Here is a 16,620-nt window from a genome sequence, read left to right as displayed (position 1 = left end):
CTGTCTCTCTTCCCCACCACCCTGCTGAAATGCTGTATTCACAGCTTGTGGTGGCCCATGAGCCTGGGCGAGCTCTGCAGGTGAGGCAGAGCTGGAGTGCCAGGGCAGATGTGCAGCGGTTGGAACGCACTGAAGGGACTCGGGTGCTCCTTGGCTGCTCCTCTGCATCCTCACGTTCCACACGGGCAGAGTGGGGCGGGCTGGGGGACCCCACCACATCTCACCCACCCAAGGGAACGGGCAGTGAAGGATGTGGGGCCGAGCAGGTTGGGATGAGCTGCCTGGTGCCGGCAGAGAGTGGGACTTGGGACTTAGTGAAAATGTAATTCATGAGATCTGAAGTAAGTGGGGGACGTGTTGGGGGTTAATGCTCTCTAAGGGAAAACAGAAGCTATATCTGGGGCTGTTTCATGGCTTGCATTTCCCTGTTTTCCTGGATGGAGCGAGCTGGAATTACTGCGCTGCTCTCCTGCTGCTCTGCAGCCTGACAAAGCTGTTTGCTTGGGAACACCAAGCCTGACGTTCAGCATCTGTTCCAGCTTTGCCTTGGGCGATGTTGAGGTCTGTGCTAAAAGCTTTGTGTCTCAAATGATGTATCTTGGATAATACAGAGTGAAGTGCAGGTTAGAATGCTTCAAAAGCTCCAAAATGGACTTGGAGGCCAAGTCCTCAATATTTTTATTGATATTTAAAAATTATTTTAATTGGTATATTTGCTTTATTTCCTGTGGTGGAAATGTCTGTTTAATGCATTAAGCCACATTCACAAGATAGGACACTTCAGTTAAAAAAACGCTTTTATACCATTTGGTAGCAGTGGTTTCAGAAAGAATCTGTTGATTTTGAACAGCAGTGTTCAGACTACCTCGAGCTCGATCTTAGGGGCTAAACAGCTGTCTGTAAGGCTGGAGTGCATCACTCCTGGTGGTTTCCTTCAGAGAAGATTCAGCAGGCTCAACTCCTATCAACAGTAACGGGAAGAAATCAGGATTTTGTTCTTGTTTTGTCAACAAGAAATTGATAGGAAGGAATGTTTTGGGATGTGAGAGCCTTCTGAAAGGGAAGTAAAACCATAATGAGATGTTTGCATAGGTACAGAAGACACAAAAGCGTTGTGCTGTTAAGTGTTTGCTAATGTATTTACAGTAGATGCAAGATTTGGTCAGCGTGGGAACAATGATGCTTTTCTTTCCCGCTGTTCCTTTCTGTTAATAGTTGGTGTGTTCAACAGCCTCGCTGAAGAGCTCTGAGTAGCAGGCACTTGCCATCAACAATACACTTCTGTTCTGGGAGCCTAGGGCTGCTTCCAGGATCACCTCTGATGGAAATAGAAGGTATTTCCTGAGTAACCTTGACTCTGAGTTTTCAGGCTACTGAGTGCAGTGGTTTTGTCCCTAGTTTTGTGGTTGTGTTGGAACTGTGAATGAAGAATTTTTTTAAAAAAGGAATCTATAGTTATCCAAATTTTCTAGGAAGGTCCTTAAAAATACTAGTGAAGCTGGGGGTTTTTGTAATTAAAAAATGACAATATTTCTTTTTGTAAATATGGAATGATGCTCTTAGACCCTTCTTGCTCTTACTTTAACTGTATAGTAATCCAGAATGGCAGATAAGTGGAAGTAAAATGTATTTAATTAACTTTTGACCCCATCAACTTGCTTGGCTTTTAAAAGGCAGTGAAATCTTCACCTTGGTATTGGCAGTGCTAGTTTTAGTGCACGCTTGTTTCCGCTGCTGTTCCCTGTAAACTACGTGGTCTTGCTGTCTCCCCACTGTGGAATTAACTCCCAGCAGCACCGTGGTTGTCTTGCTGTTACAGCCAGAAGTGTCACTCAGGAGTCTGCCAGTGCCAGAGTTTGCACCTCAAGGACTCCAATTCCTCACAGCAGATAGAGAGATGGATCTCCAGGTGTACACCCACGCCGTGTCTATAGGCACAGTGTTCCTCTGGGGTCAGTGGATTTGCAGCCTGGAGCTGGAATCCAGCGTGGTTAGATCCCGTGGCTGCCCTGAGCACCATTTCCAACAGTCTGAGTGCTCCTGGTATATTTTATGTGTGTGCTATGGCTCTGGGATTTGAGAATCTGCCCATATACACTCCTGTTATTGGGTTGTAAATATAATTACAGCTTAAAAGTCACAGCTGAAGTGGAGAACCAAGCTGAGCATGTATAATCTGGGTCATTTCATTGACAGCCCATCTGTGTGGGATGGTGCCAGGAGAAGCCCAGTGCGATGGATGCTCAGGGAACCCCAGCTGGGATTTGGCTGTGAGTCTGTTTTCATCCTGAATGCCTCCTGACTGTAAAGCTGCACAGAAGGGTGTGTGTAAATATGCCAGTCAGAGCTGTGCTGTCCCACTGAAACAGGAACCCCTCCAACCCTGCCCTGGCTGTGAGACAGGGACAGCAGCGCCCCAGAAGAGACCAGGGCCAGCCGTGTTGTGGGGTGCAGGCTGGCCCCTCAGGCTGCTGGCAGACTGCTGTAAGGAAGAGGCTGCAAATAACCAAGTTACTGCTCCCTGGGGAAGTGCCTTGCTCCAGCACCATGTCCTTGTTCCTCTGGGTCTGCTGAGGTTCCTTGTCACATGCCCTAATTTCTGGCTGGGGGCTGTGGCTGTTGGCTCTGAAGCAGCACGTGGCAGCTTCAGGCATCAGTCAGATGAGGAGACTCAAACCCAAGGAGGGCTGCAGCCCCCAGAGCCCTGCTGAGCCCTCAGGAGGGGTCACAGCATCATTTACTGTGTTTTGCACTCTAATCTGTATGAACTGTGAAATCATCACCATGGCTAATATCCTCTTGTTAAATAAAGACTGGAAAATGGAGAACAGGAGGAAAAATCTGGAGTTTTAACGTGGTTCTGATATTTGGTGTGCCTTTAAGGATCTCTGACAGGCCAGTTATGGTTGAAAACAAAAACAGCTCTGTTTTGCATGTATTAAGCTGTGCCCTGTCACTTTGAGTTGTCTGTTCTCAAAATAGACTAAGTGCAAAGCAGGTGAGCTGACACCGAGCTCCAGTGTCAGCACCCTCATTGTGTACTTGTCACACGAGGACACCTGTGCTGGCAGCTCAGGTGGAAAACCGAGCTCCTGAGCCCCAGAAAAAGAAGTATAAAAAACTTGATGCTTTGCTGTGGAATTTGGGAGAAAGTTTGAAGCTTCTGTTTTGATGTGACTGGAGACTTCTGAAGCAGGACAATGTACGGGGATGGATGTAGCTAATCCCAGTGTATCAAACCTTTTTAGTTTCAAATAGAAATGTAAAACAGGTATATGACAGCCTGTATATACCAGATACTAACTAAGAGTGCATTAATAAATAATTCGACTTATTTTTATTAACGTGTAACTGCAGTTGAGTAAATTTTGTGTTACTATGGAAAATGTCTGTGTGAAAACTTAAGAGGGAAACAAAATCCAGTTGTGCATGTAAGAAGGCTATAAGCACAGGGCAGGAAGAGAATTTCCACTTACTCCGTTGTTTTCTTAAAATACCAAGTGAAATGCCCTCACTAGTACTTTGCTTTATGAATAAAGAAATTATTCTAGCAGTCAAGTACAGGTCTTTATTTTTTGAGGAAGGAAATTCCATTTCTCATGTGGATCTGAAATTTAAGTCAGCATTCCGGCCATCTGTTAAAACTCCTCCTTGTGCCTCGTGTGTGTCAGAGGGGCTTTGGGGGGTGGCCAGGCTCTGCTCCGTGGTGGGACTCTGACCCGCGGTGGGGCTGCTGGGGTGGTGTGTTGGCAAATGTCAGTGGCTGTGCTCTTCCAGGAGGGCTGGAATTGGTGAGAGACAAAGTTCTTAGTGCTGAGCTGCTCTGAAGAATGAAATCCGTTTCAAGGATGGAAACAGTTGCTATTGTTTAAACTAAATAATTGTGATGGTGAATTATTTGCTGTAGGTTTTGACAGCTTCCATAACTCTTTTCCTGTGGAATGGGCTCTAGATTGTGTTGGTGCCACAAAGTGGAGAACAGTTTGTCAATGTAGAAAAGTGTGGCAGACAAAAAAAGCACTATAGAGAGTCTGATGCTCGAGGGTGGTGGTTCCTGAGCCGCAGCCTCCCTTCTCCCTCCTCATGCTGCCCGTAGGCTCTCCCTGCTGGGAGGCAGCAGCTCCGGACTGTGGGACACTTTCTAGCCCAAGGGAATGGCAATTGTGTTGATAATCGTAATTCTCAATCCTGAATTTAAGGACAGTTTTACCCTCACTTTTTAAATAAAATTAACACATTTCAGCATAAATATATGCTTCCAGAGCTTTCCTAGAGAAGCATGTGAAAACACGTACAGCTGTCCCTGTGAGTATGTGCCCGGATCTGCAGCAGTGTCCTGCGATGCATCCTCGTGCCATGGTAGCCAGTGATGAGTCCATTGCAGTTTCACCTCTTTCAGGTGATCAGAGGAAACTCAAGGTGTCTTTCCCTAGCGTAACTCACAATTCATTTGGGATTTTTCAAAATATGAAAAAAAAAATCATGGGGAAAAAGTCAATAAAGTTGTTCTTACTTTTTCTCAGTTTAATTGAAGGCTGAAGTCCATTTTCCTAAACAGGAAAAGAGCCCTTCCAGCACCATGAGGAATGTTGATACTAGGTGAAGTGCACTTCCTTGTGACAGAGAAAAATAGAGGTGTTACCTCACTGCAAACAGGATATCTCTGAATAGTTAGGTTTAAATATACAATATTTTCCATAGTGGCTTTGAGTTTCTGGAGCCACGGACACAGAATGAATTTTGGCTGCAGTAGTGTTACTGCTGGCTAGTTATTGAGGGGGTTTCCACTGGTACTTCATGATGCCACACATTTGCTTTTAGTGTTGGATCAAGCCTGGTTGAGTAAATGTGTCCACAACATGTTTGTGGAAATGGGATTTTGTGCTTGGCTTTTAAAATTTCTCGTACATAGAATAGAGTTGTCTGGCCCCTTAGCAGCAGCAGTGGGATCACAGCAGCTGCAGAAAGTTCCAGGGGAGTGCAAGCTGCCCACCAGTGTGGAGTCACCTCCCTTCCCAGGGCCCATCCTTGTGGCAGACTCACCCTTAGTTCTTATTATAGGGGGGGTGCGGAGATGGAAAGTGAGTTTTTCAACTGAGAATGTCGTCCCTCTTCCTGCCAAAGTCTGTCTCAGCAGCAGCAGTGGATGGTGAATGTTGTGTAACAAAGGGAGTGCTTTTCTGTGAAACACTTTTCCTGCTGATAAGCAGGTTCCAGAGTACGTGGTCTTGCAGTGCTTGACTTGGATTTTAATTTTCAAGCATGTGCTTATTCAGGTCCAGTGTGACCTACTGTGTATGTACAGTAGGTTGGGAAGAGTTCAGTAGTTCTGGGGAGAAGTGTATTCATCAGCTCTCTTGCTGCAGTCTTGTCTCTTATCAGAGCAAGACATGGTTACAATGAGGAAAACATTCCGGAGATGTAACTTCTAAACTGGAAGTCTCTTGTGAATAATTTTGTAGATGGGTGTACAAGAGCAAAGTACTATTTAATGAGTTGAAGGGGAAAACAATTCCAGGTGTTTTGCGTGTATATTTTGTTGTTGTTGTTGTTCCTTTACTTGTATTTTTGTATATTGCTAAGTCTTTTCACATTTGTTCTGCTCTTTTAATCTGTGGAGCTTTCTGCCAGTAGCAACTTCCCCTGAGCTTAAGAATCCCTTCAGGAGTCCCACAGGAGTGGTTCTACCAACGCCAGGGCAGACAATATTTTCTGGTTCCTCAAGTTCAGGCTGAGTCATGACCTTGCTGATCCTCTGCCCAGGTGGTGGTCAGTCCTGCTGCCTGACTTGCAGGGGTTGGTGCTTTGCACCTGATTACTGCTAAAGCCTTTCCCCACCTTCTGTGTTGCATCTGTGTCTGGCCTGCCAGACTGACAGGTCCTTTGCTCCTTGTCATGTCTCCCTTGGTCCACGTTCCATTATTTGAGGATAAACTGCCTAACTTCATGCAAAACGCCGTGGCTTGCTCAGCCTTGCCAAGACATTTTGTGTCAATAGTGGGAAACTGACTTCTGGTTTGCTTGGTTTGTTTATTTGTTTTTGGCCAAAGCTTCCTGTCGTGATTGCTCTCACACTGGATTTGCCAGGAGATGTTTTTGCTCTATTGCAGGACAAAGCCTTGTGGAAATCTACAAAACTTTCAGGGGGACACTTAAAGCTTGAGGAGTTGAAGAGCCTGTGTGTTCGAACAACAGCCTCCTGTGCTTGCTTCTAGCCTGCTGAGCTCCCTGTACCCTTACATTCTTCACAGTTAATATAATTTTAACGTATATTTGCATATATAAAAGATACATGTATGTGTTTATAGTTAAAGAATTACTTGGGGCCTAGGCTTCAGTGCCTGTGCTGGGTGTAGTGCCTGGCACACCGGTGTGGGGCTGGCACCCTCCTTGCTGTAATTCGGGATGTCACAGGGCCCCGGGCAGCTGGGGCAGTGTGGTGGAGTGAAAGCTCCGATGGAAGATGCAAACAGGAACGAAACTGCCAAGTATTTACCTGTGAAATGCAACATGAGAACTCGAGTCATGCTGGGGGGGGATGGAGGGTGTGATCAGATGAGGAGCAGATCACAGGAGCCTTGCAGGAAAGGTGCCCTGGGGCACTCAGCTGGGTGGCAAAACTGGCTCACCCTCTGCCTGAGTACTGAAGCTTTGTTGTCCCAACCACGGTGGTGCTTCACATTTCTGCCATTATGTATGGCTCTTCTGCAATTTCTTCTCGTTTGTCCAGCTCACTGCCCTGCTTTACCCTTTGACTTTACTTTTACCCTTTGTTAATATCTGTTCTTGTTTTCAGCTAGTTTCAAACAAAAAGCCTCTTGCCTAAAGCCTGGAAAATTGTGCAGGAAATGCAGATGGGAAGTGATGGAAGCCCAGCAGCTCTTCCAAAGCTTTCAGTGACAGCTTTTCTCTATGCAAAAGAGTTGTGGTAACAACTACCACTTTGGTTTTCAGCAGCCCCTTTGCAGCCAGGAGGGTTTAGATATTAAATACCTTTTGCATCACCAACCACTGGTCACACTGGTTTGACAGTAACTTCATTAATCGATTCATCTGTTCACAACTGTAAATGCATATTACAAGTAAACCTTTTTTCAGGTGGAGCTGGGACTGTGTGTGCCCTGAGAGCCATGAGAGCTTTGGTGCTCCCCTCTGGGGGTGGTCCCAGCACTTCTGGGCTGTCACATCCACAGTGATGCTGGGAGAAAATGGTCCTTGTGGAATGTACTGTCCTGCTGAGTGGAACAGGTCTGGAAGAACAGGTCAGAAGTTGTCTGTGGGGCCAGTCTGGAAGGAGTTTGTGCAGGAGGGGAGGTCACTGCTGCCAGAGGCAGTGGGAGCCAGAGCATGGCCCGGACTTGGTACCCACTGGGAAGTCCCAGTGTGGGAGCTGGTGCACTGGCAAGCTCCAGCATCCTCCTTTCCCAGCCAGTTGTTTGAGTGGAAATAAATGGGTGCAGCAGCTCCCAGTTTGGGTTACGCTGCTGCTCACTGGTGCCTTGTGTCGTGGGAACAGCACGAGGGTTTGAAGACAGAACTGGAATTAGATGCCGCTGTTTGTGTCACTGGTTCTCACATGGGGTTGGGCACACAAACTCCTGAGGTTGTGTTTGGGGTTGCACTTTCCCAGGAAAAGCTGAGAGTGGCTGGGCTGAGGAGCTGTGGGGCTGGGACGTGGGGTGATCAGTAGAGAAGGGGACACCAGGTAGTGTATGCTGGGTTCTGTGCAGTGTGGGACACCTCCCAAAGTAAAACCACCTATAGGCTTTCAGAGGTGAGCAAAGTTCACATGCTTAAAAACATAAAATGCTCAAGTGGATGTAACCATTAACATGAGGAGGACCAGTCAGGATCCCATGAGGCTGGAGTGCTGGCAGGGTGTCTTCCTGAGCTGTGCGTGCTTTTGTTGCTTTAGGTATTTTTATAATTTATTTTCAGCAGCAGTGGATTTTTTTCCCCTCAAACTCAAGAGAAGCTGTGATCTCACTGTTGGTTATTCTGCAGGTTTTGTATTAGCAGGGTATGTTCATCCAGCACTGCATGCTGACACTCCTTGCTGCCGTTGTCTGCCTGATGTTTCCTTCCTTCAGAGTCTATATTTAGTGTTAAACAGTATTCACTGTGGCACAGGGCTACAGGCAGTTTGCTTTCAAGCCAAAGGAAATGGTTCTCTTTAAGGATAAGAGTGAACTAGGGGCAGGATTTCCTGTGGAAAACGCACCCACAGGAGAGTTGACTTTTACTTTGAAGTTAATGGCAAAAAAGGCAAAGTGAAACCCTGAAGAGTTTATATGCACAGGAACGATTTTTTTTTTTTTTTTGCCTGGGTACAGGGAGGGGTAGAGAAGAGTCTGAGCAGGGGGCTGCAGGTCTGCATCCTCAGGGATGCTGCAGTCCCTGGACACACCCCTGAGAGCCTGCAGGGTGGGCAGAGACCCCCCAGCCTGTCCAGTTCAGGCCAGTGGAGCCCTGTGCAGGTGTTACCGAGCCTGTTGGCTGCTGTGTTGGCAGCCCCCAGAGCTCACCCAGGGCTGGCTGCTGCTGCAGCGGGGCCTGGCCAGGAGCTGCTCCTGCCCGGCGGGGCACGGACCGGGCACGTCAGGCAGGGGGGCAGCACCAGTGGGCATCAATCACACCCTGCCTGCACCACAGCCGGGGCCTTCCTCTGCTTCAGCTTCTGGGGGAGCTGGAATTCAGGAAAGAAGTGGGAAAAGAAGGATTGCTCGGTGACAGCAGTGAGTTTTGCTTCTGCCTCTCCCCCACGGTGAGGGAAGCTCTGTGCACGTAGCCCATTAACTAGAGGGGCTGGGGATTGAGAACTGCTTTTTGTAGCTGTCTCTTTCCAAGGTGAGGCAGAAGGTTGCTTTCAGGGGTGCTGCCTACCCTGCTCCTGGGCAGCATTGGACAGGTGTCCCTCACAGGAATGCTGAGCTGCTGCCCATGCTCAGTGCAGGAAGGGTTTCTGGAATTCCAGAGCTGCCATCAGTGCCGCTTTTTTGACAGTGTGGTAATATCGTATGAATTGATGTAATTTTGCACAAATCAGTTGGGAATGTGTTTTTTGTTTCATCCCATGTGTTTACTCTTTATTTTCTTCTTTCATGAAAGCTGCTAAAATTCCATTTTATATTATATAATGCATTTTTGTCTGAGGGGTGGGAGAACAGGAAAACATTCTCTTTCCAAACATACTGTGTTTGGGATTTTTTCTTGTTTTGCTACTGTAACAAGAGGATTGAGCCCTGGTGTATTCCTGTAAGGTGTGTTCTGCCTGAAATCAGAAACACTGGCTGTACATCCAATTTTTATGTATAGAAGCCCAAGGACCTTATAACTGTGAATGGATTAGTATAACAACAGCCTCTTTTCTGTAACTGGGGCCCAAACACAATCCCTAAGATTTATATACTCAAATAAATATGTGGAGGTATCAGCATTACAGACATCTAAAATCACCGTTTCAGTATTGCTTGTTATTTAGATTTTCAAATGAATATAAATGCCAGATTTAAATGTACATCTGTTTTGAAAGCAGTAATAAAGTATCTGTGTATTTCATTTGAGATTTTGCTTCTGCTGAAGCTGGCTGGATGAAACACTTTCAGAGGGCTGCACACATCTCCGCCAATTTATTTCTTTCTAAGCTTGCCTCTCTGCCAGATGTTTGATGGCCTTTTGTGGAAACTTAAGGAAATACTGAGGATGGTTATTTCCAGTTTAAATATCAGTTCTGGTGCTTTGGCTTCCTTGAATCTGCATTGGCAATGTTTTATTAATTGAGCAAAAATGTTTTCCTTTAAGGACTTTGTTTCTCTAAATTGTTTCTTCAGAATTGTCCATGGTTTTGAAGATTCCTATTTCTCCTTTTATGATTTATTTTTACTATAAAGAATCATCTAGATATTTTCTTCATAACTTTTTGCTCTTATAGCAACTGCATGTGAAGTGCAATTGTAGCACCTAAACCTTGTTCTGCGCTATCCCAAGGGTGTAGGAGGGAAATGTACTGGCTCCCAAATAACCAAGATGTCAGCAGTAATATATAGGGGACAACTGAGGCTTCCTGTGTTCAGTTGGTTTGTTGGTGGCTGGTTTCCCCCCCATCCTTCCTGTAAAGCAAACCCCAAACCTTTGCTTTTGCTCAAGGATACCTGGCTGTGACACTGCAGTGGAGGAGGTTGCTTCAGTGTCACCTGTCAGGAGAAGAGTCTTCAGGTCCCTTCAGCTAAGCTGAGCAAGCTGGGACCACCCTGTGATGCCTTGAGTCCTGGCTGCTGTACCAGCCCTCCCTCAGCTACCCAGAACTGTGTGCCACCAGTTCCTGATGGGCAGCATTTGGCAGGGACCCCCTTCCCCTCTGTAAGGAGTAATGCAGTGTGAAACAGCAGGCAGTGCCCAGCACTCAGCTGCCTCCTGAGCCAGCATGGCCAGGGGTGTTCCCTGGGGCTCACACCAGGAGCTCTGTGCCACGGAGCCCTTGGCAGTCCCAGCATGGCCAGGGGTGTTCCCTGGGGCTCACACCAGGAGCTCTGTGCCACGGAGCCCTTGGCAGCCCCAGCATGGCCAGGGGTGTTCCCTGGGGCTCAGCATCAGGAGCTCTGTGCCATGGAGCCCTTGGCAGCCCCAGCATGGCCAGGGGTGTTCCCTGGGGCTCAGCATCAGGAGCTCTGTGCCATGGAGCCCTTGGCAGCCCCAGCATGGCCAGGGATGTTCCCTGTGGCTCACACCAGGAGCTCTGTGCCATGGAGCCCTTGGCAGCCCCAGCATGGCCAGGTCTATACCCTGGGGCTCACACAGGGAGCTCTGTGCCACAGAGCCCTTGGCAGCCCCAGCATGGCCAGGGGTGTTCCCTGTGGCTCAGCATCAGGAGCTCTGTGCCACAGAGCCCTTGGCAGCCCCAGCATGGCCAGGGGTGTTCCCTGGGGCTCAGCATCAGGAGCTCTGTGCCACAGAGCCCTTGGCCCATCGTTCTTGCTGGATGCTGTTGGGCACTGGTGCCGTGTGTGACCCATAGACCTCTGATGGGGGGGTTTGGGGCTTTGAGCTCCCACTGGAGCCTGTGCCTGTGGACCCCAGGTCACTCCTGATGATTCCAGAGCTCCTTCCCAAAATGAGATGCTTTCTCTCAGCTGAGCATTTTGCCGTGTGTTTGTGGAAGCCTTGCTGGTAGAGGGTGTTATCCCATAGGAGAACACGGTCAGTTTTAGCCACCTCTGCTGGGCTCACCCTCAGCATCATCAAAACAGGGTTGGTGTTTCCATGTAGCAGCTCTGAATAAAACTGAAAATAAGCTTTGTGGACTATTGGGCCATTGGTCAAAAGATGTATTTATTACAGGAATTTGCATAGCAGCAAGGAGGAGAAAAAACCCCCCTACCAATCATGAAAACCTCTCTAGATCAAATTGAAATTAATTTCCAAGTATCTGCCTTAGCCCTTTATTTCTGAAATAGGATGTAAACAACTGTCATTGTCTCCTCTGCTATCAAATACTTCTGTTAGATCACTGTGTATTTATTAGTGTGTTGAGCTCCCCTGGGATTCCCTTGGTGGTAAATTCACATCTGTCTTGGGACTGTGGTATTTTGGTGTGAAGGCTCTTTTTTTCTAATGGAGTATAGGGTGTGTTGGAGCTGCCTCACTGACAGCTCACACTCTGCTGGCCTATTCCTCCTGGGACTGATTCTGCAGAGATTCTGGGAAAGGCTAGGACTTTCATCCCCAGCAGAGCAGTGCCCCATCACATGGCATTTGGCTCATAAATAAGGGTATATCTTCTTGAGGAAAGAGCATTTGTTATTCAGACAAATTGATAGACACTGCTGCACAGCAGGGCATGCAGCTCATGACCTTTAGCTCTTGAGCTTTAGGTCACAGAAGTTACTGTCTGCAAACATGAGCACTTAGATGAAATTACATTATTATTTTTATTTTTCCACAGAGCACACTGTACCTTATTGATGTAAGGCAGTTTTTTATACCTGCCTCCTGCTGTGCAGTTACTCGCTGGCCTGCTGGGCTCAGGTGCCCAGAGCTGGAGGAGTGTCCGGCTGCAGCGATGACCCGTGGGGCTCTCCCCACTCTGGAGGAGGCACTGGGGGTGTTCTGCTTCACATGCCAGCACAGCATGGCTGTGAAAAGGCCTGCATCCAACACAGACCACTGGATCAATAAAACCTGTGGGATGTTTTCAAGCCCACAGGAAGAACTGTTTGGATCACTGGCCTGTAGTTCCTGGGAGATGTGAGTCTGGATGGCGCTGCTCCCCTTGTGCATGTTTCTGTACCATGCAGATTGAAAAGAACAGTTGTAGATATTGCCCTGTTCAACCTGGGGGAGTTTTAAAGATTTCACTTCAAACAAATACAGAAATAAACCCTACAAATGCACAGGACAGAGTATGGTGGTGGTTGTGAGTGTGAATTTTGCCAGAGATCTATTTTATCTATCCATGTGCAAAAGCAGATTAATTTGATTTAAACTCTTTCACTTTTCCCTGTCTCATTCCAAAATCAGGATACAAAGCAAGGGAAAACTTGAGTGTATTAATGTGGTTAATCTTGCTATTTGCTAACAATTAGAGTTGTGTGGTGTTGGATTAACTCTCTTTAATGCTCTTAACATGTTGATTATTCAAATATCCAGGAGCTTTTAAGCTTTCAGTAAGATGTCGGTATTACAAGTCAAATTTGAAGTACATGGGCAGTTCCCTGGGGTCAGGAGATTCAAGATTCTGGACTTCTCTTATTCCAGTGTTTACAGTTACTTGTAAATCATTATCCAGCAGTAGTTACTGCCCTGTGTTTGTGCCTGTCTGGGTTTACCCTGTGTGTGGACTGGAGAGCAGTCAGCCTGTAGAGGCTGTGCCCTGGCCCTGCATAGTTCAACACAGTTCAACTTCATGTTTTAAGGCTGTGTCTGTATGTATGTTAGACCTGTGTAAGCCTAGTCACTTTACCATCAGATCTACTGAATTATTTTCTACACCAGCAATTCTGAAAATCTGGAGCTTTTGTTGCTCCATCGCAGTATAATCTAATGTAATGCTTAAGAAAATTATCTGTTATGTAAACTCTACAAAAATGTGTGTTTTCAGTTAGCTGTTCTGTGAGAATGTTATAATTGAAAGCTGAGCTCCATTAGTGCTGAGAGAAGTATTTTTGTTTTGTTCTGTGACGCTGGATTAGCCAAGAAAAGAATGGACTTGGGACAGACATTGATACTTTGTTTGGAATTTTGTAGAATCACAGATGGATTGGGTTGGAAGGGACCTTAAAGATAATTTCATTCTACCAATCTCTCATGGGTAGGGACCTGTGCCCCGGTCCCTGTGCCCCGGTCCCCGTGCCCCGTCCCTGTGCCCAGTCCCTGTCCCCGGGCTGTCCCGGTGCTGTCCCCCTGCCCTGGGCATTGTCCCCCGGCCTGGCAGGGGCAGAGGTTTTGCCTGTGACACTGGCCGTGCTTCTGCCTTGCAGGGCAGCCTCTGTCCCATGGCACAGGCACTGCTTTACCCCTCGTTGCCTCTTGGCCTTTTTTTTCCTTTTCTCTTCCCGCGAGTCACTGCCTTACTGAGCCTGGGAGCAAACTGGCCTTAAACTGCCCGTGACAGAGGCGTGTGTTTCTCACTCTGCGTTAACTGGGCTGTGTGGTTTCTTCTCGCCTGTCCCTGTCTGTGATGCTGGTGACTGTCACTGGGCTGTCACAGCACCTCGATGGCACTCTCCTTTCTTCTCTTCTGCTGCTCCTTGGGACAGCTGTAGGCTTTCAGAAATGCTGAACTAAGTGACACCACGGTTGTGTTATAAGTTGTTTGTGCAAATGCATGGAATAAAAACAGTGTTTGGGTTTTGAAGAATTTGCGCTTTTTCCTTCAATGTTTTTTCTTAAACTCATAATTCTAGTTTTCCAGTTGCCCCTCGTTAGTTTGTCTACATGGGCTTTGAAATGCTGTGAACTCATAATGTGAACAGAACATACAAATTATCATGTTTGTCATTTAAGAGTGTAAAGTTAGTACAAATCACCACATTAACAGTACCCAGCTGATGTGGAGGTTTTGCCAGAATCATCTGTGTAGTTCAAGAGGGCATAGCAAGAGCAATGCTTACAAGTCTATTTGAAAACTTAAAAAAATTAAATCCAGTGCATCTTTGAATATAAATAGCTAAAGGATGCCAATAAACTTGCAAAGACAATATAAGAGATCTAAAATATTGATCAAAAGTCATGATATAAATAATTCTGTTGAAACAACTGTGATGGTCAGTCATGTTGATGGACTCAAAAGAAGTTTTTAAGTAAGGCTGTTGCTAGTCGAACAGAACTTGATCAAAGGCTTTGATTTTCATTAAATAAGTAGAAAACCAAGTATAGTAAAGGTAGGGAAAACAACCTGTATTTCATATTTTTCTTCATGTGTCTTGAAGGTTAAGATGAAAAGGGTCTGGGTCCTGCCTGGGACTGCACCCTAAGAGTCTATGACTGCAGCAGGGCCCCTGTAGTGCTGTGGGATGCCAGGAGGCTTCTGGAACTGAGACTTTTGGAACTCAGACAGGCTTCCAGTGATCCCTCAACCCGCGTGGGGCTCTTGGGGCTGTTTCAGTCAGGCATGTAAAAATTTGGTTGGTTTTGCCTTGTGTGTTCAGGCTAAGTGGCCAGTTGTCCTGTGATTCATTTTGGAGCTCGATTTTCACAAAGCGAGTCAAGATATTTTTTTCCTTTTAGCTTAAAAAATGAGCCTATTCTTTGCTAAAAATAAACTTCACAAAATAGAACCTGCTTTCTATAATTCATTGGCTTTCTTCCATTTCTCTCTGAAGAAAGCTGAAAAGAAATTTTCCAGGCTGTTAATTTAGCTTCATTTGGTTCTTTTCCTTTTTTCCTTCTGAATGAAAGGCTCCTTACCCTGTCTAAATATATATTCTCTTTCTCATTTTTTTGAAAAGACTCCTTTCCCATCTGAGTATATTTTTGCAACAGGCTTAAAGCTTTTCTGTTGGCTGTTGAGTATAATTTTGTAGGAAATAGAAATACTGGGGAGAAGAGAGTCTACTTGTATGTTCAATTTGAAAAGCCGCTTGTTTTCAGGCTATTACCAGCTCATGTGGTGTTCATGTGTTCAAAAGCTGACTGGTTTTTCTTGTAAACCTGACCATTACAGTGACCAGTGTGACATAAATAGACTTCAAGTGGAAATTCATCATGAAAAGAGATAGTTTTAGTGGGATTTGGAGTTCCAGGAAAAGGTCAAAACTGCTTTTAATTGAGGGGAGCAGTGCATGCAGGACGCATGTCCTGTTTTTTTAGTGTGGATCCCGTGTGGTGTTGCTGTCTGGAAGTTCTGCTTGTTTGAGGGGAAGAGTTTCTCTTGAGAGGGGTTTCTATTTGTGGCTCAGTGGAGTCAAAATGTGTGCCTGGAGGGTAGGATGGAAGCAGAGCCATGCTCCTCCAGCACAGGGGCATTTGCTGAGCTCAGCCCGGAGAATGGCAGAGTTTGGTTGTGTTTGAGGAGCAGCCTGCACTTAAAGCAGGCAATCCGTGAGGAATCCGTGCTGAGCAGACTCGGTGTTCCCGGGCAGGAGGGTGGGCACAGGGCACAGTGACCTGGGGCCCTGAGCTGCAAGGGCAAGGGAGGGTGGCAGGAGAGGAGAGACACCTGGGGCAGACAAGGCGCTGGGGAGACCTACTGCTCCTTTCAGTGGCAAGAGAGCTGGAGACGGGCTTTGGACAGGGCACAGAGGGACAGGACACGGGGAATGGCAGGGTTAGATGGGATATTGGGCAGGAATTGTTCCCTGGGAGGGTGGGCAGGCCCTGGCACAGGGTGTCCAGGGAGGCTGTGGCTGCCCCTGGATCCCTGGCAGTGCCCAAGGCTGGACAAGGCACATGAGGGAACCAGGTCTGGTGGAAGGTCTTCCTGCCCATGGCAGGGGATGGAACTGGATGATCTTTAGGGTCCCTTCCAACCCAAACCACTCTATAGTTCTAGATATTCCAAACAAAGTGTTAATGTCTGTAAGTATTTTGCTTTCTTTTGCTTCTCCTGTTTGCTCTTTGGTGGATCCCCAAGAGCATGAGCTGAAGCTGCCCTGTGGGCACGGGAGAGGGACTAGATTCAACGAGCTGGAGCAGAGCTGGAGGTGAGGACAGCCAGAAAGAAACAGATAAAGTGGGGTTTGGATTAGTGACCCGGGAGAAATTGGTTCATCAGTGAATGGGTGTGAAAGAATTCAGCATCAAAGACGACAGGGAAAAGATTAATTCCCATTATGTTACAAAAAGAATGAGGTAATTTAATGAAGGACAGAGTGTGGAGAGAAAGGATAAGAAGTAGTCCAAAGTCTGTGGAAGACATGAAATATAATGTGCCTATTTTTAGACAGAAAAATAAGAGGAAGAGAAATTAACTTTCTACTTGATTGTTATCTCCAGTCCTTCAAAACTTCAAATTGTTTCATTTATGTGAGGTGGCTGGAGAGGAGTGTGAGGCTGAGAGCTAGGTTACAGAATTGTACCACAGAGTGGTAAAAGTGGAAGGAGGGGATGTGGTGGTGGCAGAGGAGGTGGGGCCGGCAGGGCCCTTTCCTGTGCGGGCACACGGCCAGGGCGAGCCAGCGGCTG

General features: G+C 46.8%; 1 protein-coding gene across 2 annotated transcripts in view; it reads left to right on the top strand.

Annotated features, from left to right (window-relative positions):
* The window catches only part of INPP5A (inositol polyphosphate-5-phosphatase A), a 179,718-nt gene that overhangs the window by 20,355 nt on the left and 142,743 nt on the right, over positions 1–16,620 (top strand). The window lies entirely within an intron of this gene.

This window comes from Prinia subflava, chromosome 9 (genome assembly GCF_021018805.1).
Source record: "Prinia subflava isolate CZ2003 ecotype Zambia chromosome 9, Cam_Psub_1.2, whole genome shotgun sequence".
In the NCBI taxonomy this organism is placed as follows: domain Eukaryota; kingdom Metazoa; phylum Chordata; class Aves; order Passeriformes; family Cisticolidae; genus Prinia; species Prinia subflava.
The sequence above is the reverse complement of the archived record's forward strand: the minus strand, read 5'-3'. Positions and strand labels throughout refer to the sequence as shown.